This window comes from Apodemus sylvaticus, chromosome 12 (assembly GCF_947179515.1).
Source record: "Apodemus sylvaticus chromosome 12, mApoSyl1.1, whole genome shotgun sequence".
NCBI lineage: Eukaryota > Metazoa > Chordata > Mammalia > Rodentia > Muridae > Apodemus > Apodemus sylvaticus.
This window is the reverse complement of record NC_067483.1, coordinates 23,456,323-23,482,576: the sequence shown is the minus strand read 5'-3', so window position 1 is coordinate 23,482,576 and position 26,254 is coordinate 23,456,323.

Here is a 26,254-nt window from a genome sequence, read left to right as displayed (position 1 = left end):
ACAAGCTCCTGTCTGTATGTACACCATAGCATCAATAATATTTTCAGGCTTTGGAGCCTCACCTTAAGAGGGATCTCAAGTTGGGACAGTCAATGGACTGCCTTTCCACAGAACTCAAAAAGGTTAAGAAGCAGAAGGGCCCAAGTGAGGATGCTTCAATCCTACTTGGGAGGGAGAAGAAAACAACATGGAAGGCAAAGAGAGGGAGAGAGTTTGCTTGGTGGGAGAGGGGCAGGGGAGGGGAAAAGGGGAACATGGTTAGATATTGGGGGGGTAAGGGGAGACAGGAGAAAAGTCATGAGAGCCAGCAGAATGAATGGAAATATGAAACATGGGGCGGGATGAGAATGTTGGGGGACCCTCTTGCAATACCAAAGACCTGGGAGGTGCGAGACTCTCAGTGATCAAATGGAGGGATCCTGGATTTGTCATGTGTTTTTCTAGTCAGTATTTCTGAAGGATTTTTGACATTTAAATGATAAAGAACAATCCAGGATCATGGAGATGTGAGCAACTACTGTATTTCTATAAGGCTTTGAGGTAAATCTGTCTCACTTAGCTGTGAAGGGTTACATGTTTAAGTGTGGGTTTTTCACTGGTTGAAACTGTGGACCAAGGCCAAGCTCAAAAAGGGTGTCATTCAGGAAAACACTCTCTTACTAATCTGTTTCCCATTTTGAGCATATGAATATCAATATGTGATCTTTCTCTAATACAAAATGTATAATCAATGTTCATCATCAGCACATACAAAACAGGTGCTATCTATGTTTCACTAGGCAGAAACTTTTGTGATCATTTTTTTCCTGTGTTAAAAAGTAAATGTCATAAAACCGGTAGAAGAGCAGCTGAAAGCTAAAATCCAGAAAGAATATCCATATTATTGAAAATTATACAGCCAGGCAGTGATGGCAGATGCCTGTAATCCCAGCACTCTGGGAGGCAGAGGCAGGCATATTTCTGAGTTCAAGGCTAGCCTGGTCTACAGAGTGAGTTCCAGGACAACCAAGGCTACACTGAGAAACCCTGTCTTGAAAAAGAAAAGCAGAAGATAATTGAAGGATGATTTATTGGAGTCAGAGCCACCACTGCTGGCTTTGCTTTTCTTTATTAATTATCAAGAAACAAAGAACTTGTAAAATGGACCCTCCTTCTTACAATGACAGGAGCACACAGCATACATATTAATGAAATTGCTCTGTAAAGACTAGTTAAATATGACATCAAAAAATCCTACAGAGCCCGATATAGACCTGAGACCTATAGAACTAAAATAATTCGAAGATTAAGTACAGGAAATGATAAAAGTTAAATTAAAGGAAAAGGTAGGCTGCTGAAAAGTCTTGGGAACGAGTAGAGAAAGGTGTTCAGGAAGGAACCATCTTTCTTACTGTCGCCACCACCACCTCTTCCTTTGAACTTATGACATTTACATGAAGCTCCTCCCTAGTCATTTGGTTTTTTTATTCTCTAATTTCTCATCTTAGAGCAGTCTCCCCTTTACCAATCTTAACTTCTAAGACTTCTAAAAAGAATATTATTTAGTCATTTTATTACATATTGAATTCTCCAAACTTGGGGCTTATGAAACTGATTTTTAAACTCTCAAATTCTCCCAAACAAAGCCTTCCCCCCAAAAACTTTAACAGTTCAATTGCCTTGTTAGATAAATGCCTTATTCCCAGAGGCTCTACTTTTCAGCACTTAGGCAAATGTGTGTAAGGAATCTTTAAAGATGCCTCTTTATTCTCAAGTCTCACCTACTATTTCACACCCATATCATTTTTTTTTTTATTTTCCTACCTTCATCTAACACAAGGAAACATGAGTGTAAATTGATGAATCAACAAATTAAAAAACATCTATTTGAATTATTGCTAGATTACATAAAGCTAGCAGTAGGTGATTTTTTTTAACAGCTTGTTCCCATGCAGACTGAATGTGCAGCCATGGGAAGTCAGAAAAAGTTGAAAATGTAGTGAATTTATTCGATTTCATTAAAAATAATAAAGGTGGTTTTGCTTAGTTGCACTATTATGCAAATGTGTTACATCTACATGAACATGCCAGCAAAAGTAATGTCTTGTGACAATTAAAGTCACTTTTCCATTTTAATCTGTTATTTAACAACCCCTTCAAGGGACATTGAGCTTCCATATCAGAAATAGTAGTTAAGATATTAATCAGAAAGTTATCAAATGAAATATTTATCTTAGTGGGGAAACATTTTTCTTTTCCTTTTTCTTCTCTTTAAAATTAATTTCACTTTACTACATTGTTATTGAAAATTACACCTAATATGCTCTATAGATTAAATGTATCTCTGTAATAATTTTCATAAGACCAGCTAACTAGGGATTTTTCTTGTTTTATTTAGGTCATTTACTTGCTAAGTAGTGTACTATAGCGTAAAGCCATAGTAGCTTCTCTAAAACTAAATGAACTTTTTAATAGGATAATCTTGTTATACCTAGTAATGCGATTTTCTCTTTAATTAAAATGATTTCTTATTTGCCAAGGGAAAGACAGACAACAATAATAAAAAAAATCAAAGTGAATTTAGACCTTGATAGTATCACTTCAAACAATATTACATTTGAATACAGAATGCTCATAGGGTTACCTCATTACTGATTCTCAAAGTAGCAGCCAATTCCATTAAATAGAAAGTGTGCAGCACCACCCTGAGCAGCTTGCTATTGATGTAAAGCACCCAAGGCATCAAAGCATGCAAATGTGAATTTTAGTTGAGAAAAAACTTGGGAAATTTTCAATAGTAGTCATGAAGAGTTAAATCAATCCTAGAGTTTAAATGAAAGAAACAAAATGAGTAAACTTGTAAAAACTATTCTACTACAGCCCCCAAGATTTCTCAGTGGCTAGAGGAGCATGACACCAACCCTGATGACTTGAGTTTGATTCCTAGAAAGAATATGGTGGAACTGGATTCTACAAGGTTTCCTCTTACCTCTACATCTGTGCCATAGAATGCAAACACACACACACACACACACACACACAGAGAGAGAGAGAGAGAGAGAGAGAGAGAGAGAGAGAGAGAGAGAGAGAGAGAGATTAACTGCTTCTGACATAAATTCTTTATTTAAAAACAAAAATTGTAATTCACTGGAAATTCTGATTACAGCTCCCCTCCCTCCTCTCTTTCCAGTCCCACCTGAAGTGGAAGTTTATGGGTATTTCAAGTTATGCAGACTCACATGGTATTTGCTGAGAAATACAGACTTACATGATGTTTTCCTAATGCAAGGCCTGTGGGAGGACACATGATGTTTGGAGAAAATATAAATAGGACTCAAGGCAAGTGATGGCTCACTTGCATATCCACATTTGTACAGACTCATTGGTCTCCAGTCTTCACTGACATTCACCTAATTTAAGGAGGCAAGGCAGAGAACTTGTCCTGACATCCCCAGCTGATCCTGGTCATTCTGGCTGACGTAATCTGATTTGGTGTAAGCCTGGCAGTTTCTGTTAGATTGTGCCACCATTCCTGATCTATGTTTGGTATCCTGACACTACTGAACTGAATTGCTGGTATCCTAACAGAGATCGGAACCACCTTAAAGAACTACTTCTAAACATGTCCGCATCCTTTTTTCTCTGCTACATTTGAACAGTGGGCTAGAAGGGAAGTTGACCCATTTGAGAACCTTTATTAAAAGGAGGTTTTTAGGAGGTTGGAGAGATGGCTCAAATTGGGAACCCTTCAAGGCAAGACTTCAAGACCTGACAATATTACTGACACATATGCTATGGTTTACTTACAGACAGGAGCCTATCATGACTGCCTTTTGAGAACTCCAACAAGCACTAAAAGAGTAAGATGCAGATACTTAGATCCACCCAATGGAATGAAGCAGGGGACTCCTGTGTTTGAATTAGGGTAAGGCTGGAAGAAGCTGAGGAGGAGTCTGACATAGAAAGACCAGCAGACTCAACTCACCTGGACAGCTGAGATCACTTAGATGCTAATCAGACAGGATACTCTAGCTGATATGAGGCCCCCAACACATATACAGCAGAGAATTGCCTGGTGTGCCCTCAGTGACAGAAGATGCACCTAACTCTTGAGATACTTGAGACCCCAGGGAGTGGGGAGGTCTGGTGGGCTGAAGGGGGAGGGTGGGATATCCTCATGGAGACAGGGTAGAAGGAATGGGATGAGGAATTGTTGGAGGGTGCACCAGGAGGAGATAACAACTCGACTGTAAAAAAAATTAAAGAATAATAATAAAAAAATCTTACAAAATAGTGATATTACTCAAGATAGATTAAGATGTGTGTTATACACAAAAATTTTTATATTATTCTCTAGACAATTAAGATTTTGCTTCAATACATTGGTGAAGAATATGGCATTGGGTATGATTCTCACAATTTAGGACATTTACTTTAATTATAGCATGTATATTTTATATATGCCATGAATATTTCTTTTCCTTAGAATTTAATTTAATAATCTATAATATATACATAAACTTTTAAATACAATATATTACTTTGATAACTTTACAGACTACTGACTTATTAAAAAAATTTAGGCCTAATTGCACCTTTATAAGTCCCTCTCCTTTTCCACTTCCCCTTCTCTTCAGAGTGGGGAAGCTACCCCAATTAGGTACCATCCCATCCTGGGACATCTCGTTCTACCAGGGCAAGGTGCATTCTTTCCCACTGAGACCCAACCAGGCAGTCCATGTAGCAGGTAAGGGAATCCAATGTCAGGGAACAGAGGTACCCTCTATTTGTTACATAAGAACCAGCACATATTTGCTACAAATGTATAGGGGGTCCAGGTCTAGATCCTTCATGCTCCCTGGTTGGTGGCCCAAGCTCTGAGAGGACCCATGGTCCCAGTGAAGTTGACTCTGCAGGTCTTTTTATGGCTGACATGAATTTGTTTACTACTTCCCACAGGTTGCATAGTATTCCATTTCCTAATGAAATAAACTCTTATGTAGATATCATACAATTGTTAGAGAGGAGGCAAACCTACTACTTTGCACTTATGTAATTTCTGCATAAATATATGAATTCATTTTTTCTGTAGCCAACAAATGAAATTTAAGAATTATGATGGGAGCGTCTTACTTCTCTAAAGTAATATCGGGTGCTGGATATTGGAAATTGATCCAAATAATCTGTAATTTAACTGATTAGATTATATGAAGATAGATAATTATGCTCTAACCAAAGCAGCTATGAAAGGAATCAGATAACAAATATCTAATTTTTTGAAATGTGTACCACTCTGAAGAAGTATCTTCATAACATTACTCTTTCATGCAAGGGTTTACATCTGCATGATGCAAAAAAAAAAATCTACCCATTTAATTTTGCTCAGCATTTTCCCTTGTGAACAATATTTCAACACTTCTTTCTGCTCCTACCACTGAAAGTTCCCAATGTAGTCATAAAATACTGCATTTTTCTTGTTTTACTCTTCTTCCAAATTGAAAATGGAGACAACAAAATTGTCAGTCCTGCTCCTTTGATTACTTACTCATAAACATATACCGATGAGCACATAAAAAGTGACTATCTTTTCTTTTTTTCTTTTGTGTTTGTTTGTTTTCATTTTTTCTTTTTTAAAAGCAGAGTTTCTTCATTTAGTCTTGATTGTCCAGTAACTTATTCTATAGACAAGGTTGGCTTCAAACTACTAAAGAACTACCTGTCTTTGCCTCACAAGTGCTGAGATGAAGGCCATGCACTGATACCGCCTGGCAAAAGTGTTTTTCTTTTCTTTTCTTTTCTTTTCTTTTCTTTTCTCTTTTCTTTTCTTGTCTTTCTTTCTTTCTTTCTTTCTTTCTTTCTTTCTTTCTTTCTTTCTTTCTTTCTTTCTTTCTTTCTTTCTTTTTTTTTTTTTGGTTTTATCGAGACAGGGTTTCTCTGTATAGCGTGGAACTCACTTTGTAGACCAGGCTGGCCTTGAACAAAAGTGACTTTTCTTATACTTTATTCTTATTTGTTTTATATTCTCACCTCCAATTCACTATAATTTTAATATCTTGATCCACTTATGGGTATAACAATAAAATTAAGCAATTAAAACTCATATAAAACTATATAAACAAGTATATAAATATATAATTAGACCATTGATTATAATATAATTACTATTGTAACAACCACTCATACTTAAAAACAAAATTTGAGTAGTGAAAAGTGCTCCGGAATTTTGCTACAATGCCTGATTATTGCAATAGCAATCTCTTTTCACAGTGGTTTCAGCTATTATATTCTGGAATTGTAGGGTTGAATAGGTAGGCCAATTTCCACTTGCTTATGTAAGTTAACTTAATACAATCTAATTTGAGCATATAGTTATTAGTCACACAAGTCACATTCATGCTTCTTACATATGCATCTTGGGTATCATGATAAACAAAACATAAATTTTCAAACCCCAGAGAATATTCCATGACTAGGGAACATCCCTATCATGTAAACATCTTAGAAACTACATTTCTACTATTGCATACTTAAGAAAAAGGGAGAAACTAAAATGACACTATAAAAGTAGTGAAGAGAGATTTAATTATTATGATTTTTAATATATTTCTCTACCTTTAGAAATGTAATACTCTACATTGAGAGTATTTTAGTATTTATGATACTGACCAAGAGGCTTCTCTGGTAATATTAGGACATTTATCTATCTATCTATCTATCTATCTATCTATCTATCTATCTATCTATCTATCATCTATCAATTATCTAACTATCTATCATCTATGTATATAATTTAACATATGTGTGTATGTATGTGTGGTGTGAATCTAATTATTTATCATCTATGGTCTATCTATTCTCTATATATCTATTGTTATAGAATGTCTATCTATTTATCTATCCATTTCTGTCTAATATTTATTACTTATCACATATTCTACGTGCAAGAATATGTGTATCGCATTATACTTTATCACACATCACTGTTCCTTTTCTATATGACTATGTTTTTAATGTCATCCTGTTTTCAGGATGTTATCCTCTCTTCTTACAGTATATATTATGGAGGATCAGTGGGACATTAGACCAGTTCATATCTCCTTTTCCAAAAAACCTTTAACAATACCTATTTACCCACATCACACACCTGAAAGTAGCAGGCATGTAGTTTAATTCACTTCTCTTTTCCTCATCTCTTTCTCTCAGCACACACTTTGTCTTCACCGTATTCTTTCCACTGCCCCTTGAAAACCTTGTTTTCAGATATAAGGATGAGCTTTTCTTGCTTTTAATATGCTCTTCTACTTCCCATCATGTTTGTATAACTCAATCTTTTGTATTTTCACACTCTTTCTCATATGCTTTCTATTGAGTTTGAAATAAAAAGTTACCATATATCCACTATTATTCACATATAAAAACATATTTCCATGAGACAGAACATGTAGGTCCTGTAGTGAGTATTTTGATTAAGATGTATATCTTATTTAATTTTAATTAAAATATAATTGCTTCAAATTCTTCTTGTCCTTCTTCCAGCTGCAACCATAACTTCTTTCACTGTGCTTCATATTTGTGGTCTCTTTTTCTTTGTTTACTTTATTTAATTTTTATTAATTGTGCATGCACACATACACACACACCCTCCCACTCACCCCCCCACCCCCCCACACACATACACACTCACACACACATATGGTTCATTTCTGACCACTGATATTAGGTGATCAATTAGATCAATTAGGGTGTTTACCTGTCAGGATTATACTCTGCATTCTTTAGTTGCCTATAGCTCTTTGTCTAGAGGTTAGGTCCAATGAGATTCCCCCTACCATATGAACATATCTTTTCTTGTTGCCAGTGCTCATGTCTTGTTGTGGCAGCCCTATTTTTGATGTGTCCTGGGTATGGAGATTATCAGTTGCAAGAAATAATATCATAGAAGATTTTCTGGTACTATGGCTCTTAAAACTTTACTTTTCTATCTTTTGTGATTTCGCCTGAATATTCCTTATAGCATTGCATTGTATATGTATCTTTTCAGGTTAGACATCCTGTGATCAGTAGTTCAACCAATTGTTGTTTTCTGTAGCAATTTCAATCTGATGCAAAGAATAGCTTTGATGTATGATGCCTACACTTCTCTGGAGTTAAGTAAAAGAATTCAGTTAGGGATTGTGTAGATTTATTATGGTAATAGGTTCTTCTCTAACATCCAGGAACTCACTAGCCCTAGATAGTTGATTATGCTTCCAGTGTCATGCAATATTCTCTTCCTGCTTAGTAACCATTAATCTAATTAGAAAGCTATTGGCTACTGCCAAGATAAGAATATATCTAGTGCATCATTAGGAATTTCTTGCCCTGCTGGTTGTTATTGTAGTTCATAGTTGTAACTGCTGTATTTGGTTATTGGTTGTTTCCCTCCTTAGTAAAATGCACATCATCTTGTAGTATCACAAAACCTAGAGGAGGAATTTGAATTATATGCAGCTTAAGTCCTCTAACTTTTATTTCTGAAGTGTTTAGTGTCATCAATAATAGGTTATTACCACCAAGCAGTAGTAGATAATCAAGGATAACAACAATAGCTTATATTGTTTTGGGAGTCTCTGGGACTTTCGTGATAAATAACTCAATAATGGGGTTCTAAAACTCTCTAATGAAGACTGATAATTTTAAATTCAGCACACAATTTTCATGAAGTAGAAGCAGATTCACAGTGTCAGAGAAACAAAATTTTCACCTTTCCCTAAAAAACAGATTCTGAGAGATGAACAGAAGCATAGTCTTAGCATTAAACACACTGTGAACTCTGTTATGCACAAGGATACTTCTATTACACCAGTTATAGGTTTGTTTTAGTGATACCATCATATATTCTCCCTCTACTATGACAGTGAATATAAGTCAGGGGTCAAAGGATTAACTCTTGAAAATAACATCAAAGCAAGTGAAGTGAAGTTTGTGTGTGTGTGTGTGTGTGTGTGTGTGTGTGAAAGAGAGAACAAGTTTTCTTCCAACTCTTCTTCAGTTTAATTGATAGTCAGTAAGTAGTTGGCATGTAACTCTATCTATTCTATTATAGGAATATAACCAATCTATGTTCAAGTAAAGACCATGTAGTTAGTCTCCTTAAAATTTGTGAGAAAGATATTTCCTAGCTTTCTTTCAATTATGATTATTAAAATAAATAGGAATATTGGTAGAAAAGGAGTTTCTTTTCGAGAGCAATGAAGATTGTTGCATCTGGTATAGAATATCAATTGAAAATAAACTTGAGGAACTTCAAGTCTTTGAAGAAGGAAATCGAAGAAGACCTCAGAAGATAGAAAAATATTCCATGCTCTTGGATTGGCAGGATTAATATAATAAAAATGGCCATCTTGCCAAAAGCAATATACAGATTCAATGCAATCCCCATCAAAACCCCAACTCAATTCTTCATCATAGAGTTAGAAAGAGCAATTCTGAAATTCATCTGGAATAACAAAAAACCCAGAATAGTTAAAACTATTCTCAACAGTAAAAGAACTTTTGGGAAATCAGTATTCTAGACCTCAAGCAGTACTACAGAGCAACAGTGTTATAAACTGCATGGTATTGGTACAGTGACAGGCAGGAAGATCAATGGAATTGAATTGAAGAGCCAGAAATGAACCCAGCTGCCACTGGGAGCCCAGTAGACTCAGAACCCTTCACCTCCCAATCCTCCTGCCCCTGAATTCCAGTCCCCTTCCAGATGGTGCCCTCTGCTGGGGCAAATTAACAGCTAGTCTACTCCCCTGAAGACAGAACAGCCTGATGGCATCCCAAAGGGTCAACTACACACAGGCAACTGACACCACAGACTAAAGACATCCCAGGAGGTACTCTGCATATAGGGCAACTGGCAGCACAATCTGAAGACCCCCCCCCATTGCTCAGCAGGAAATAGGGCAACTGAACCAATATGCTGAAAGACTCCCTGAAGTCCTACTGCACACAAGGACACAGAAAACACAGTCCATAGTTCTTCCTCAAGAACATCTACATACAGGGCCACAACATGACAGCTCCTCTGAAGATCAAACAATCTCAAGGCCTTAGAGGAGAACTGCTGCAGCCAGGGAAAAGATCAGAAGCTCCTCTGCCCTACTGAGAACCTTACAGTTGGAAATTCCCACAGGCGAGCTGCTACAGCCAGGGCCACAGGCCTACCAGGAGACCTGAAACAATCCAGAGATAAAAGAGGCTCAAAGGACCTGAAAACATCTTCAACAAAATCATAGAAAAACTTCCCCAACCTAAAGAAAGAAATGGCAATAAATGGACAAGAATCCTGTAGAAAACCAAATAAATGGGAGAGAAAAAAATCCTCTAATCACATGATATTCAAAACACAAAATGCATAAAACAAAGAAAGAATATTAAAAGCTGCAAGGGATAATGGCCAAGTAACATATAAAGGCAGACCTATCAGAATCACACCAGACGTCTCCACAGAGACACTAAAAGCAAGAAGAGCCTGGTCAGATGTCATGCCGACTAAAAGAGAACACAAATGTAAGCCCACACTACTATAACCAGCAAAACTCTTAATCAACATAGATGATGAAACCAAAATATTCCAGAAAAAATTCAAACTATCCTTCTACCTATCCAGCCCTACAGTGTAATCTAGAGGGAAAACTCCAATACAAGGAGGGTACCTACACAAAAGAAAAGACAAGATATTCATCATCTTAGAACAAATTCAAAAGGAGAGAACCATATGCACATAATGCCACCTAAAAAACAAACATAACAGTAGCAAACAAACATCTGTCTTTAATATCTCTCAGTATTAAAGGACTCTAGTCACCTATAAAAAGACATAAGTTGACAGACTGGATACACAAACAATATCTAGCATTTTGTCTCAAACAAGAAACACACCTCAATAACAAACACAGGTACTACTTCAGAGTAAAAAGCTGGAAAAAGCTATTCCAAGCAAACGGTACCAAGAAACAAAATGGAGTTTCCATCCTAATAGCCAATGAAATAGACTTTCAACCAAAAGTTATTAAGCAAGATGAGATAGAACACTTAATACAAAGCAAAAATCCACCAAGAGAAAGTCTCAATTCTGAACATGTATGCCCCCAAATACAAGGGAACCAGCATTCATAAAAGAAACTGAAGATCAAAGCTCACATTGAACCACACACACTAATAGTGGGAGCCTTCAACAACTCATTTACACTAATGGACAGGTCATTGAAACAGAAACTAAACAGACACAATGAAACTACTAGAGGTCATAAACCAATTGTATTTAACAGATAAGTACACAACATTTCACCCTAAAACAAAATAATATACCATCTTCCCAGCATCTCATGGCACTTTTTCCAAAATTGACCACATAATTGGTCACTAAAGAAGCCTCAATGGACACAAGAAGATTGAACTAATCCCATGCATCCTATCAGATCACTTAATAATGTGATTGTATAAATAAGCCACCCACAAAATTCTACCAAACATCTACAGCTTGTAAACTAATTCAGCTAATGGCTGGATATAAAATTAGCACAAATAAATCAGTAGCCTTCCCCTGTACAAATGATAAACAGACTAAGAAAGAAATTTTGGAAACAAATCTCTTCACAATACCCACAAATAACATAACATAACTTGGGGCAACTCTAACCAAACAGGTGAATGATTGTATGAAAATGGCACAATGGGAATGGGCACAATCTGAAAAGCTGTTGCCTGTCTGTGGAATATGTTCTTTAGTTGGGCTACCTTGTCTAGCTTCCATGGGAGAGGATGTGCCTAGCTTCATGGAGACTAGATTCCAGGTGCAGGGTGGGGATGTACCATGGTATGTGGGGAATCTACTCAGAAGAAAATGAGAGGGTGAGGGAGGGGGTTATAGGAGGGGTGACTGGGAGAGTGGCAGTGAGCAAGTTGTAAAGTCAATAACTAAAAAATAAAGATAAACTAAAAAAAGAAAAGAAAGAAAGAAAGAAATGAAGGAAGAAAGAAAGGATGAAAGAAAAAAGAAAGAAAGGAAGGAAGGAAGGAAAGGAAGGAAAAAAAAAAGAAAGTAGCATGCCCTATGAGAATGCTTGTTGTGGTAGCTCTGTGGAACTTTCCTGCTTGGTAGTTTCAGACTATCAACTGTAGTGAAAGGCCAAGAAAGTATTTATTGTACATTGATAGCTTTGGATTTCTTCATTAACCCTGTCATTTTTACTTCCATTTTTGGTTGTTGATAAGTACATTAAAATGTACTCAATAGTGAAAGTTTAAAATCTTATGTTATTCCATTGATCTACCTGCCTGTCATTGTACCAATACTAGACAGTTTTTATCATGATTTCTTAGTTGTACAGCTTGATGTCAGGGATGGTGATTCCACCAGAAATTGGTTTTGTTGTTAAGAATAGTTTTCCCTATCTTGGGCTTTTTGTTATTCCAGATGAATTTACAAATTGATCTTTCTAAGTCTATGAAGAATTGAGTTGGAATTTTGATGGGGATTGCATTGAATCTGTAGATTGTTTTCAACAAGGTGGCCATTTTTACTATACTAATCCTATCAATTTCTGAGCATCGGAGATCTCCCCATCATTGATTTGTTTAGTTAGAATCACACAAATGTATTTTATATTATTTGTGACTATTGTGAAAGCTGTTTTTCTAATTTCTCTCAGCCTGTTTATTCTTTGAGTAGAGGAAAGCCACAGATTTGTTTGAGTTACTTTTATATCCAGAAAATTTGCTGAAGTTTTTTTTTATCAGGTTTAGGAGTACTCTGGTGGAATTTTTGGGGTCACTTAAGTATATTATTATATCACCTGCAAATAATGATATTTTGATTTCTTCCTTTCCAATTTGTATCCATTTGACATCTTTTTGTTGTCTAATTGCTCTGGCTAGGACTTCAAGTACTATATTTAATAGGTATGAAGAGAGTAGGCAGCCTTGCCAAGTCCCTGATTTTAGTGGGATTGCTTCAAGTTTCTCTCCATTTAGTTTGATGTTTGCTACTGGTTTGCTGCTGTATATTGCTTTTACTATATTTAGGTATGGGCCTTGAATTCCTGAACTTTCCTAGGCTTTTATCATGAAGGGGTGTTGGATTTTGTCAAATGTTTCTCATCATATAATGAAATTATCATGTGGTTTTTTTCCTTTGAATTTGTTTATATAGTTGACTACGTTGTAGGATTTCCTTATATTGAACCATTTCTGCATCCCTGGGATGAAGCCTACTTCATCACAATGAATGATCATTTTGATATGTTCTTGGATTCAGTTTGAGAGAATTTAATTGAGTATTTTTGCATAGATATTCATAAGGGAAATTGGTCTGAAGTTCTCCTTTGTTGTGTCTTTGTGTGGTTTAGGTATCAGAGTAATTGTGACTTTATAGAATGAATTGGTTAGTGTTCCTTCTGTTTTTATTTTGTGGAATAGTTTAGAGAGTATTGATATTAGGTCTTCTTTGAAGGATTGATAGAACTCTGCACTAAACCCATATGGTCCTGTGCTTTTCTTGGCTGGGAAACTATTGATGACTAAGACCCAGAAATGACCCTATATACCTATGATCACCTGAACTTAACAAAGGAGCTAAATCCATACATTGGGAAAAAAACAGCATTTCCAACAAATGGTACTGGTTTAACTGGCAGTTAGCATGTAGAAAAATGATCCATTCTTACCCCCTTGTACAAAGCTCAAGACTAGGTGGAGGACATCCACATAAAACCAGAGACAGTGAAACTAATAGAAAGCGTGGAAGACCCTCATTCACATGGCCACAGGAGCAAAATGTCCTGAACAGAACCCCGATAGCTTATGCTCTAGGATCAAGAGTTGAAAAATGGGATCTCATAACATTGCAAAGCTTCTGTAAGGCAAAGGATATTGTCAATAGGACAAAATGACAACCAAGAGATTGGGAAAAGACCTTTACCAATCCTACATCTGATAGAGGACTAATACTCAATATATACAAAGAACTTAAGAAGTTAGACTCCAGATAATAAAATAGCCCTAATAAAAATGGATACAGAGCTAAACAAAGAATTCTCAACTGAGAAATACTGAATGCCTGAGAAACACCTAAGGAAATGTTCAACATCCTTAGTTGTCAGGGAAATGCAAATCAAAATAATCTTGAGATTCCATTTTACACCAGTCAGAATGGCTAAGATAAAAAACTCATTGCGGATGGTATTCTATGCTAGTTAAACAACTCAGGAAATCAGTTTGGCTGTTCCCCAGAAAATTGGACATAGTATTCCAGGAGGACTCAGCTATACCACTCCTGAGCATATATCCAGAAGATGCTCCAATATGTAATAAGGACACATGCTCTACTATATTCATAGCAGCCTTATTTATATTAACCAGAAGCTGGAAAGCACCTAGATGTCCCTTAACAGAGGAATGGATATGGAAATTGTGGTCCATTTACACAATGGATTACTATTCAGCTATTAAAAACAACGAATTCATGAAAATCTAGGCAAATGGATGGAACTAGAAAATATCATCCTGAGTGAGGTAAAACAATCTTAAAAGAACACACATGACATGTACTCACTGATAAGTAGATATTAGCCTAGAGAATTTTTTTTTTAGCCTAGAGGATTTGAATACCCAAAATCTAATTCACTTACTACATAAAACCCAAGAGGAAGGAAGAGCAAAGTATGAATACTTTTGTCCTTTTTATATGGGGTACAAAATTCCCCAGGGAGGACATACAGAGACCAAATGTGGAACAGAGACTGCAGGAAAGACCATACAAAGACTGCCTCTCCCAGGAATCCATCCCACATACAGTTACTAAACCCAGACACTATTGTGGATGCCAACAAGTGCTAGCTGACAGGAGCCTGATACAGCTGTTTCATGAGAGACTCTGCCAGAACCTGACAAATACAGAGTTGGATGCTCTTATCCAGTCATTGAACTGAACATAGCACCCCCAATGGAGTTGAAGGGGTTTACATCCCCATAGGAGAACAACAATATGAACCAGCTTATAACCCAGAGCTCCCAAGGACTTAACCACCAACCAAAGAGTACACAAGGAGGGACCCATGGCTCCAGCTGTATGGGTAGCAGAGGATGGCTTCATCGGATCTCAATGAAAGGGGATTAATTGCCTTGAACCTGTGAAGGCTCATTGCCCCAATGGAGCGAAATGCCAGGTCAGAAAAGTGGGAGTAGGTAGGTTTTTTGAGTATGGGGTGTATGTGGGATAGAGCATTTTTGGAGGGGAAATGTGGAAAGGGAATGACATTTGAAATGTAAATAAAGAAAATATCTAATAAAAAATCTGATCTTAAACTCCAGAATTCCTTTCATTTCAAATGGCTACTCTCTCTAAATGTATAGTTCACTCAACTGTACAACCCTTGGGTCTGCATAATTTTGATGTGTGATTATTTTCTTACCTCTTATAATGAAGCTTTTTTAAAAGCTGTGTATTTATTGTCTCAATTAGTTAAATTTAATACTTAGAATTAATGAATATTAGGATTAGGAAATAAATATAGTTGTAAATACAGCTAAATTTTACCATGGTACACTTAATTTCCTAAGATAATAAAAGACAATTGCCATATATTTTAATAAGTCACTGTAAAATGTTCTTGTTTTCAATTAGTTATTTATACATACCCACCCCATGTATAATTAAAGCCAAAGTAAACCTAAATTCTAATCTTAAACTCCCAGTACATTGTAAATCAATCTTTTACATAGGAACATGCATCAATATTTGATGATTACAACAGTGAAAGTATTCATAATCTATCACAGTGTGAATTTACATCAATGTGTGCTTAAATAAGCATATTTTGGAATAATTTTATAGTATTATTTTCTGAACCTATTTTGTTGGCCAATTGATTAAATTGTCTCGATACATTTAGCCATATAATTTCTTTTTTTGATTGGCACAAGTGAAAAGTACTTCCTGATCTTAGTGTTGGATGTCTGAACAAGTCAAATATTTTAATATATCTCATATACTAGAAATACAGTAATTGTTTAAAGTATCCCAGCTTGATATTAATAACATGACAGACATATTTATCTACTAGTCTACACAGGAAATGAGTGGTAATATATCTTTTACTAACTATTAATTTTTAAGAGAAAGTGACATAAACAAAGTTTGAACCTCTTAATGATATGTGATACTGATTAAATTTACTAAATACATTGAGAATATATAAATCAATATCTTACCTGAGAGCTCTCAGGGATTAAACCAACAACCAAAGAGTATACATGGAGGAACCCTTGACTCCAGCTACACATGTAGCAGAGGATGACATTTTCAGACATCAACGAGAGGAGAGGTCCTATGAAGGCTGGATGCCCCAGTGTAGGGAAATGCCAGGTCAGGAAAGTGGGGGAGGAGTTGGTGAGTAGGGAGGGGGAATGGGATAGGGGGCTTTCAGAGGGGAAACAAGGAAAGGGGATAACATTTGAAATGTAAATAAAGCAAATATCTAATAAAATATAGTTAAAAAAAACCCAATATGTTAGAGTTAGTGTCAATAGCTCTTCAAAACTACTGGCGGCCCATTTTTCCTTTTAATTATTTGACACAAAGTAATAATTCCAGAGAAACTTATATTTGGAGAGAGGGATGGAGGGATTATTAGCAACCTAAAAATATTTTGTGTGCACCCAATCAAAATTTTAATACCATATACAGTTAGCTAAATTTTTCAGTGTTTTCAATAAGATTACCAGGAATATTGTGGGTAAAAAAATATTCATGACTAATTTGTTGTGATGTCATTTGTTGTGAAGGAAAAACAGAGCATATTATTCAGTGCTAAAAAACACTCTTAAGAATCCAGATTTGTGATGTGTTCTTAGGTGAAGAAGTCAAAAGATCAAGGACTTTATTCAGTAATAGATGTCTTCAGGACACCATGTTTCTCCATATTACACTTCAAAATTCTACATTTTATTATAGAAAAATGTATCTGTGAACTGGAGTTAATAAAGAGAAGCTAAAGATATTATAGATCAGAAGTTGTCCAAATCACATAGACATTCACTTCCCCCATAGTCTTGAGAAACTTTTGTTTGTAATATTCAGTAAAATATTATTGGAGTATTTTTTATTAATCTTGTATGCAATTATCTGTGCTGAGGTTAGACTGGCTGCTTGCAACAGAATATCTAAAGTTCCTTGGAAGACATAGGAGGTCCTGGATCCAGATACTGACTTTTTTTGTTTGCTTTTTAATTTTTTATTTGCTTTTATTTTGTTTTTGTTTGTTTGTTTGTTTGTTTTTCCTTCAACATTAATAACCTTTTTCACTGTGGCATAATATTTATAAGGGTCCAAAAATGGCTGAAGGAAGACCCCAAACTCACATAGTATGTAAAAACAAAGAGCATTTATTCTTCAGAAACAACCATCACGTTAGTGCCAGTATTGTATCCGAATGGATACACTGACATCCAAGCCCCTTTATAACAGAACTGCTTAATTACTTCTGAAATACAATAGACAACTAAAACCTAGAACACATTCCAACAGTTTATAAAAACTATTAACCGAAGGTAATAAAGGAGATAAAGATATATGCCACAGGTGCAAAGACAGGAGATCAAATATTGACTGGGTTTATTTATACAAAACATCAAAGACAGCTTAGTTGTAGTTTTTTTTGAATATTCTTTTTTTTTATTATTCGATATAATTTATTTACATTTCAAATGATTTCCCCTCTTCTAGGCCCCCCCAATCCCCGAAAGTCCCGCAAGGCCCCTTCTCTTCCCCTGTCCTCCCACCCACCCCTTCCCACTTCCCCGTTCTGGTTTTGCTTAATACTGTTTCACTGAGTCTTTCCAGAACCAGGGGCCACTCCTCCTTTCTTCTTGTACCTCATTTGATGTGTGGATTATGTTTTGGGTATTCCAGTTTTCTAGGTTAATATCCACTTATTAGTGAGTGCATACCATGATTCACCTTTTTAGTCTGGGTTACTTCACTTAGTATGATATTCTCTAGCTCCATCCATTTGCCTAAGAATTTCATGAATTCATTGTTTCTAATGGCTGAATAGTACTCCATTGTGTAGATATACCACATTTTTTGCATCCACTCTTCTGTTGAGGGATACCTGGGTTCTTTCCAGCATCTGGCAATTACAAATAGGGCTGCTATGAACATAGTAGAACATGTATCCTTATTACATGGTGGGGAGTCTTCTGGGTATATGCCCAGGAGTGGTATAGCAGGATCTTCTGGAAGTAAGGTGCCCAGTTTTCGGAGGAACCGCCAGACTGATTTCCAGAGTGGTTGTACCAATTTGCAACCCCACCAGCAGTGGAGAAGTGTTCCTCTTTCTCCACACCCTCTCCAACACCTGCTGTCTCCTGAATTTTTAATCTTAGCCATTCTGACTGGTGTAAGATGAAATCTTAGGGTTGTTTTGATTTGCATTTCTCTAATGACTAATGAAGTTGAGCATTTTTTAAGATGCTTCTCCGCCATCCGAAGTTCTTCAGGTGAGAATTCTTTGTTTAACTCTGTACCCCATTTTTTAATAGGGTTGTTTGGTTTTCTGGAGTCTAACTTCTTGTGTTCTTTATATATATTGGATATTAGCCCTCTATCTGATGTAGGATTGGTGAAGATCTTTTCCCAATTTGTTGGTTGCCGATTTGTCCTCTTGATGGTGTCCTTTGCCTTACAGAAACTTTGTAATTTTATGAGGTCTCATTTGTCAATTCTTGCTCTTAGAGCATACGCTATTGGTGTTCTGTTCAGAAACTTTCTCCCTGTACCGATGTCCTCAAGGGTCTTCCCCAGTTTTTTTTCTATTAGCTTCAGAGTGTCTGGCTTTATGTGGAGGTCCTTGATCCATTTGGATTTGAGCTTAGTACAAGGAGACAAGGATGGATCAATTCGCATTCTTCTGCATGCTGACCTCCAGTTGAACCAGCACCATTTGTTGAAAAGGCTATCTTTTTTCCATTGGATGTTTTCAGCCTCTTTGTCGAGGATCAAGTGGCCATAGGTGTGTGGGTTCATTTCTGGATCTTCAATCCTGTTCCATTGATCCTCCTGCCTGTCACTGTACCAATACCATGCAGTTTTTAACACTATTGCTCTGTAGTATTGCATGAGGTCAGGGATACTGATTCCCCCAGATTTCCTTTTGTTGCTGAGAATAGTTTTAGCTATCCTGGGTTTTTTGTTGTTCCAGATGAATTTGATAATTGCTCTTTCTAACTCTGTGAAGAATTGAGTTGGGATTTTGATGGGTATTGCATTGAATCTGTATAGTGCTTTAGGCAAAATGGCCATTTTAACTATATTGATTCTACCGATCCATGAGCATGGGAGGTTTTCCCATTTTTTGAGGTCTTCTTCCATTTCCTTCTTCAGAGTCTTGAAGTTCTTGTCATACAGATCTTTCACATGTTTGGTAAGAGTCACCCCAAGATACTTTATACTGTTTGTGGCTATTGTGAAGGGGGTCATTTCCCTAATTTCTTTCTCAGCCTGCTTATCCTTTGAGTATAGGAAGGCCACTGATTTGCTTGAGTTGACTTTATAACCTGCCACTTTGCTGAAGTTGTTTATCAGCTGTAGGAGCTCTCTAGTGGAGTTCTTTGGGTCACTTAGGTAGACGATCATGTCGTCTGCAAATAATGATAGTTTGACTTCTTCCTTTCCAATTTGTATCCCTTTGACCTCCTATGTTGTCGAATTGCCCGAGCTAGTACCTCAAGTACAATATTGAAAAGATAAGGAGAAAGGGGGCAGCCTTGTCTGGTCCCTGATTTCAGTGGGATTGCTTCAAGTTTCTCTCCATTTAGTTTGATGCTGGCTACCGGTTTGCTGTATATTGCTTTTACTATGTTTAGGTATGGGCCTTGAATTCCTGTTCTCTCCAAGACTTTAAGCATGAAGGGATGCTGAATTTTGTCAAATGCTTTTTCAGCATCCAATGAAATGACCATGTGGTTTTGTTCTTTGAGTTTGTTTATGTAGTGGATTGTATTGATGGATTTCCGTATATTGAACCAACCCTGCATTCCCGGGATAAAGCCTACTTGATCATGGTGGATGATCGTTTTGATGTGTTCTTGGATTCGGTTGGCAAGAATTTTATTGAGTATTTTTGCATCGATGTTCATAAGGGAAATTGGTCTGAAGTTCTCTTTCTTTGTTGGATCTTTGTGTGGCTTTGGTATCAGCGTAATTGTGGCTTCGTAGAAGGAATTGGGTAGTGTTCCTTCTGTTTCTATTTTGTGGAATAGTTTGAAGAGTATTAGTGTTAACTCTTCTTTGAAGGTCTGGTAGAATTCTGCACTGAAGCCATCTGGTCCTGTGCTTTTTTTGGTTGGAAGACTTTCTATGACTCCTTCTATTTCTTTAGGCATTATGGGACTGTTTAGATGGTCTTGTTGGTCCTGATTTAATTTTGGTATTTGGTATCTGTCAAGGAAATTGTCCATTTCCTCCAGATTCTCCAGTTGTGTTGAGTATAGGCTCTTGTAGTAGGATCTGATGATTTTTTGGATTTCCTCAGTTTCCGTTGTTATATCTCCCTTTTCATTTCTAAGTTTGTTAATTTGGATACTTTCTCTGTGCCCTTTGGTCATTCTGGCTAAGGGTTTATCTATCTTGTTGATTTTCTCAAAGAACCAGCAACTGGTATTGTTGATTTTTTGTATGGTTCTCTTTGTTTCTACTTGATTGATTTCGGCCCTGAGTTTGATGATTTCCTGCCTTCTACTCCTCCTGGGCGAAATAGCTTCTTTTTGTTCCAGGGCTTTCAGGTGTGTCATTAAGCTGGTAATGTATGCTCTCTCCATTTTCTTTTTGGAGGCACTCAGGGCTATGAGTTTTCCTCTTAGCACTGCTTTCATTGTGTCCCATAGATTTGGGTATGTTGTGTTTTCATTTTCATTGTGTTCTAAAAAGTCTTTAATTTCTTTCTTTATTTCTTCCTTGACCAAGGTATCATTGAGTAGAGTATTGTTCAGTTTCCACGTGTATGTGGGCTTTCTGTTGTTTCTGTTGCTATTGAAGACCACTTTTACTGCATAGTGATCAGATAGGAGGCATGGGATTAGTTCTATCTTCTTATATTTGTTGAGGTCTGTCTTGTGACCAATTATATGGTCGATTTTGGAGAAGGTACCATGAGGTGCTGAGAAAAAGGTATATTCTTTTGTTTTAGGATAGAATGTTCTATATATATCTGTTAAATCTAATTGGTCCAAAGCTTCAATTAGTCTCATTGTGTCCCTGTTTAGTTTCTGTTTTCCTGATCGGTCCATTGAGGAAAGTGCAGTGTTGAAGTCACCCACAATTATTGTGTTAGGTGCAATGTGTGCTTTTAGTTTTAATAAAGTTTCTTTTACGAAAGAGGGTGCCCTTGCATTTGGGGCATAGATGTTCAGGATTGACAGTTCTTCTTTTTGTATTTTTCCTTTGACCAGCAAGAAGTGTCCCTCAGGGTCTCTTTTGATGACTTTGGGTTGAAAGTCAATTTTATCTGATATTAAAATGGCTACTCCAGCTTGTTTCCTGAGACCATTTGCTTGTAAAATTGTCTTCCAGCCTTTTACTCTAAGGTAGTGTTTGTCTTTGACCCTGAGGTGTGTTTCCTGTAAGCAGCAAAATGTAGGGTCCTGTTTACGTATCCATTCAGTTAGTCTGTGTCTTTTTATTGGGGCATTAAGTCCATTGATGTTAAGAGATATTAAGGAATAGTGATTGTTACTTCCTATCATTTTTGACGTTATTTTTTAAATTTGAATGCTTAACTTCTTTTGGGTTTGATGAAAGGTTACTATCTTGCTTTTTCCAGGGTGAAGTTTCCCTCCTTGTATTGGTGTTGTCCTCCTATTATCCTTTTTAGAGCCGGGTTTGTGGATAGATATTGGGTAAACTTGGTTTTGTCATGAAATATCTTAGTTTCTCCATCTATGGTGATTGAGAGTTTTGCTGGATATAGTAGTTTTGGTTGGCATTTGTGTTATCTTAGAGTCTGCATGAGATCTGCCCAGGACCTTCTAGCCTTCATAGTCTCAGGTGAAAAGTCTGCTGTGATTCTGATAGGTCTTCCTTTATATGTTACTTGGCCTTTTTCTCTTACTGCCTTTAGTATTCTTTCTTTGTTTAGAACATTTGGTGTTTTGATTATTATGTGACGGGAAGTATTTCTGTTCTGGTCCAGTCTGTTTGGAGTTCTGTAGGCTTCTTGTATATTCATGGGCATCTCTCTCTTTAGGTTAGGGAAGTTTTCTTCCATAATTTTATTGAAGATATTTGCTGGCCCTTTAAGTTGTAAATCTTCACTCTCATCTATGCCTATAATCCTTAGGTTTGGTCTTCTCATTGTGTCCTGGATTTCCTGGATATTTTGGGTTACAAGCTTTTTGCATTTTGCATTTTCTTTAACTGTTGAGTCCATGGTTTCTATGGAATCTTCAGCATCTGAGATTCTTTCTTCTATCTCTTGTATTCTGTTGTTGATATTTGTATCTCTGTCCCCTGATTTCTTCCCAAGGCTTTCTATCTCCAAAGTTGTCTCCCTTTGAGTTTTCTTAGTTGTTTCTACTTCTGATTTTAGATCCTGGATGGTTTTGCTTAGCTCCTTCACTTGCATGTTTGTGTTTTCCTGTAATTCTTTAAGAGATTTTTGTGTTTCCTCTTTCATGAGCTCAGCCTGTTGACCAAAGTTCTCCTGTATTTCTTTAAGAGATTTTTGTGTTTCGTCTTTCATGACCTCAGCCTGTTGAGCAAAGTTCTCCTGTATTTCTTTAAGTGTTTTTTGCATTTCCTCCTTGTTGACTTTTGTATTCTCCTGGATTTCTTTCAATGATTTTTGTGTTTCCCTTGCAAGGGCTTCTAACTTTTGATCCATTTTCTCCTGAATTTCTTTATGTATGACCTTCATGTGTTCCTGTACCAGCATCATGACCAGTGATTTTAAATCCAAATCTTGTTTTACTGGTGTGATGGGGTATCCAGGACATGTTGGTAGAGGAGAATTGGGTTCAGATGTTGCCATATTGCCTTGATTTCTGTTAGTGACGTTTCTGCGTTTGCCTTTTGCCATCTAGATCTCACTGGTGTTAATTTATCTTGTCAGTGCTGGACTCACCAGTGCAAGCTGCCCCTTCCCAGTTGGCCTCTGGTGCACAGCTTACCTCCTGCACTGCTTGTAGACAGTGTGCTGCTGCCCAGGCTGTTCCGATCCCAAAGCAGGCACCCGAAGGCTCCCGCTGGGGCCTGCTGGATTCACTGGAGCACACTGACTTCTCCCAGCTGGCCGCCCGGAAGCCCAGCTAGCCACTTGCAGGACTTGGAGATGTAATGCTGCCGCCCAGACTGATCTGGATCCGGAAGCGGAGAGAGTAGAGCTAAGGGCTTCTGCCTGAGGCCTTGCCCCAGATTGTGTCTGTGGAGCAGATGGAGCCCGTGTGCACTCCCAGGGAGTGCCGATGGTGTATGCTACTGTGACCTCCCCTGTGTTCCGCTCACTCCGCTGAGCAGCCGATCTGCCAACCGGGCTGTCGCACACAAGGTTAGCCTGGCCGCCCAGTCCCTGAGTCCAGGCAAAAGCCTGGGAGGCCAAGGTCCGAGCAAAGTTCCCCTAGGGCTATGACTGTTAATTGGGTTTGCCAGGTGACTAGGATGGCGGGCGTGCGCGCCCGCGCTCCCTGAAAGCGCCGGGAGAGTCTGCTTTGCTAACAATCACCTGGGCAGGTTGACTCACAGATGGCCCACCAAGCCGCCCAGATCTTGGGGTCAGTCCTGTGCCTTTTGGGGCCTGGACCCCCGCTTTGTTAGCCTTAGGCTATGCCTGTTACAGGTCTGCCCGCCTGAGCTCTCTGTCGTCCTGCAGGCAAGATGGCGGCGGTGCGCTTGCAGGCCTGGGCAAAAAACCTCCTGGTTGGGTTGGCACCCTGATGGCCCCCCGACCCGCCCAGGGCCTGGGTGCAGGCCAACGCCCGTCGGGCTCAGACCACCGCGGTGTTGGCCTGGGATTATGTTTGTGTACCTCAGTCTGTCCGATTCCTGGAGTACGGAACCAAGATGGATGCTCCTCTCCTGACTGGTGGGAGGCCGAGTTCTGAAGTGGCCTCCGTGCAGGAAAGGCGCCGCACAACTGCAGCTGCTTGCTGCCCGGCTGGTCAGCGAAGGTCAGTGGTCGTGGGCGCAGGGCCTAACTGGTCCCTGTGACGCCTTGGTTCCACTGCTGATGGCCCTTCAGCTGGAGCAGCCACTGCTGCCGCTGCCGCCACCGCCGCTGCCGCCGATCTCCTCCAACTCTGGAATGTTTAAGCTTTGAATATGGCTTGGTCTGTTCCTCTTCCGAGGGTTTCACTTATATATTAGCTGATCAAGCCAGCCAGCTTTGCAGCTCAGCTTTGACTTTCTGGCTACCACCCCCAGCTAGACAGACACAGGAGCCTTTCTGCTGGTTCCCAGTCGTAGCTGTCCTCAGGCCACTTGTATATCCTCCATGGCAGAACAGTTTAGGAACTTAGTTATAGTTTTTAATTCTCTATGAACCTGTACACTAGTTACAAGTGGTGAATGTTTAGCCAGATAATTACTCCTCATGAATATGCATGTAGACATTCTCTGTTATAAGCCTCTTATTTAATTTATGACCTGAATTTATGAGCAATCTCATAGAGAACTTTTAACCATATGGTCACATACTCTGAAAGTCAACTGAGTGCTGAAAACAGAGAGAAGAGACAGGCCTCCCTCCTCTTTTCTTTCAAAGACTTCAATTTAGAGCTGCACAATTCCATCCAAGATAGAACAAAGACTTACTTTACCTAGCCTCCCACTGTTTTACTTTAAGGTGCTAAACCCAAGGCTTGCAGCTTGAGCTTCTCATTTCAGAATAACTCAGACAGGGACATAAGCTGTGAAGCAAAGTACCATACATTTGGGAGGATAGCAAATGGTTTATTGCCTAGTTTCTGAGTGGAGACAAAATGGTATGAAAAGGATGCTTCACTATGAAGTTACAAATGCAAATTTCCACCTGATATTTTGCTCTGCAGAAACACATAAAACCAGATATGCTGAAACTAATAGAAGAGAAAGTGGGAAAGAGCCTAGAACACATTGACACAGGGGAACCTTGAATGGCTGAGAAGCACTTAAAGAAATGGTCTACATCCTTAGTCATCAAGAAAATTCAAATCAAAATGACCCTGAGATTCTATCTCATACAAATCAGAATGGGTAAGGTAAAAAACTCAGGTGACAGCAGATGTTAGTGAGAATGGAGAGAAAGAAGAATACTCCTCCACTGTGTTTGTGGCAGTCCTATTTATAATAGTAGCTGGAGACAACACAGATGTCCCTCAACAGAAAAATGGATACATAAAATGTGGTACATTTACACAATGGAGTGCTACTCAGCTATTAAATATAATGACTTTGTAAAATTTTCTGGCAACTGGATAGAACTAGAAAATATCCTGAGTTTGGTAACCCAGACAGAAAAGAACACATATGATATGTACTCATCAGTAAGTGGATATTAGCCCCAAAGCTCTGAATACCCATAATACAATCCACAAATAATATGGAGCTTAAAAAGAATGAAGACCAATGTGTAGATTCTTCTATCATACTTAGAAGTGGAAACAAAATAATCATAGGAGGTAGAGAGATGAAGAGACCTGGGAGGGAGAAAGGAAGGGGAGGAAAAGGAGGGAGGGCTGGAATCAGGTATTGAAAGGGACAGGAGAGAAGCACAGAGGATCAGGAAATTGAATAGAAATATGTAGGAGTGGGGAATGGGGAACTGAGGGTATCTACTTGAAAGTTCCTGATATCAGGGAAGATAGAGGCTCCCAGGACACAATGGGGATGACTTTAGTGATATACCCAACAAAAGGGAGATAGAACCTGTAGAGACCACCTTCAGTAGATAGTCAAGGACCCCAGTTGAAGGATGGGACCACCCACCCATCTCAAACTTTTTAACCCAGAAATGTTCCTGTCCAAAGGAAAGACAGGGACAAAAAAATGGAACAAAGACTAAAGAAAAGGCCACCCAGAGACCATCCCAAGTAGGAATCCATCTCATATGCAGACATCAAACCTCCACAATATTGCTGATGCCAAGAAGTGCTTTGCTAACAAGAGCCTGAAATAGTTGCTCCCTGAGAGGGAGCTGAACAATACTGAGTCGGATGGAGCCAATCATCAGACTGAGCAAGGGGAACCCAATGTAAGAGCTAAGGGAAGGAC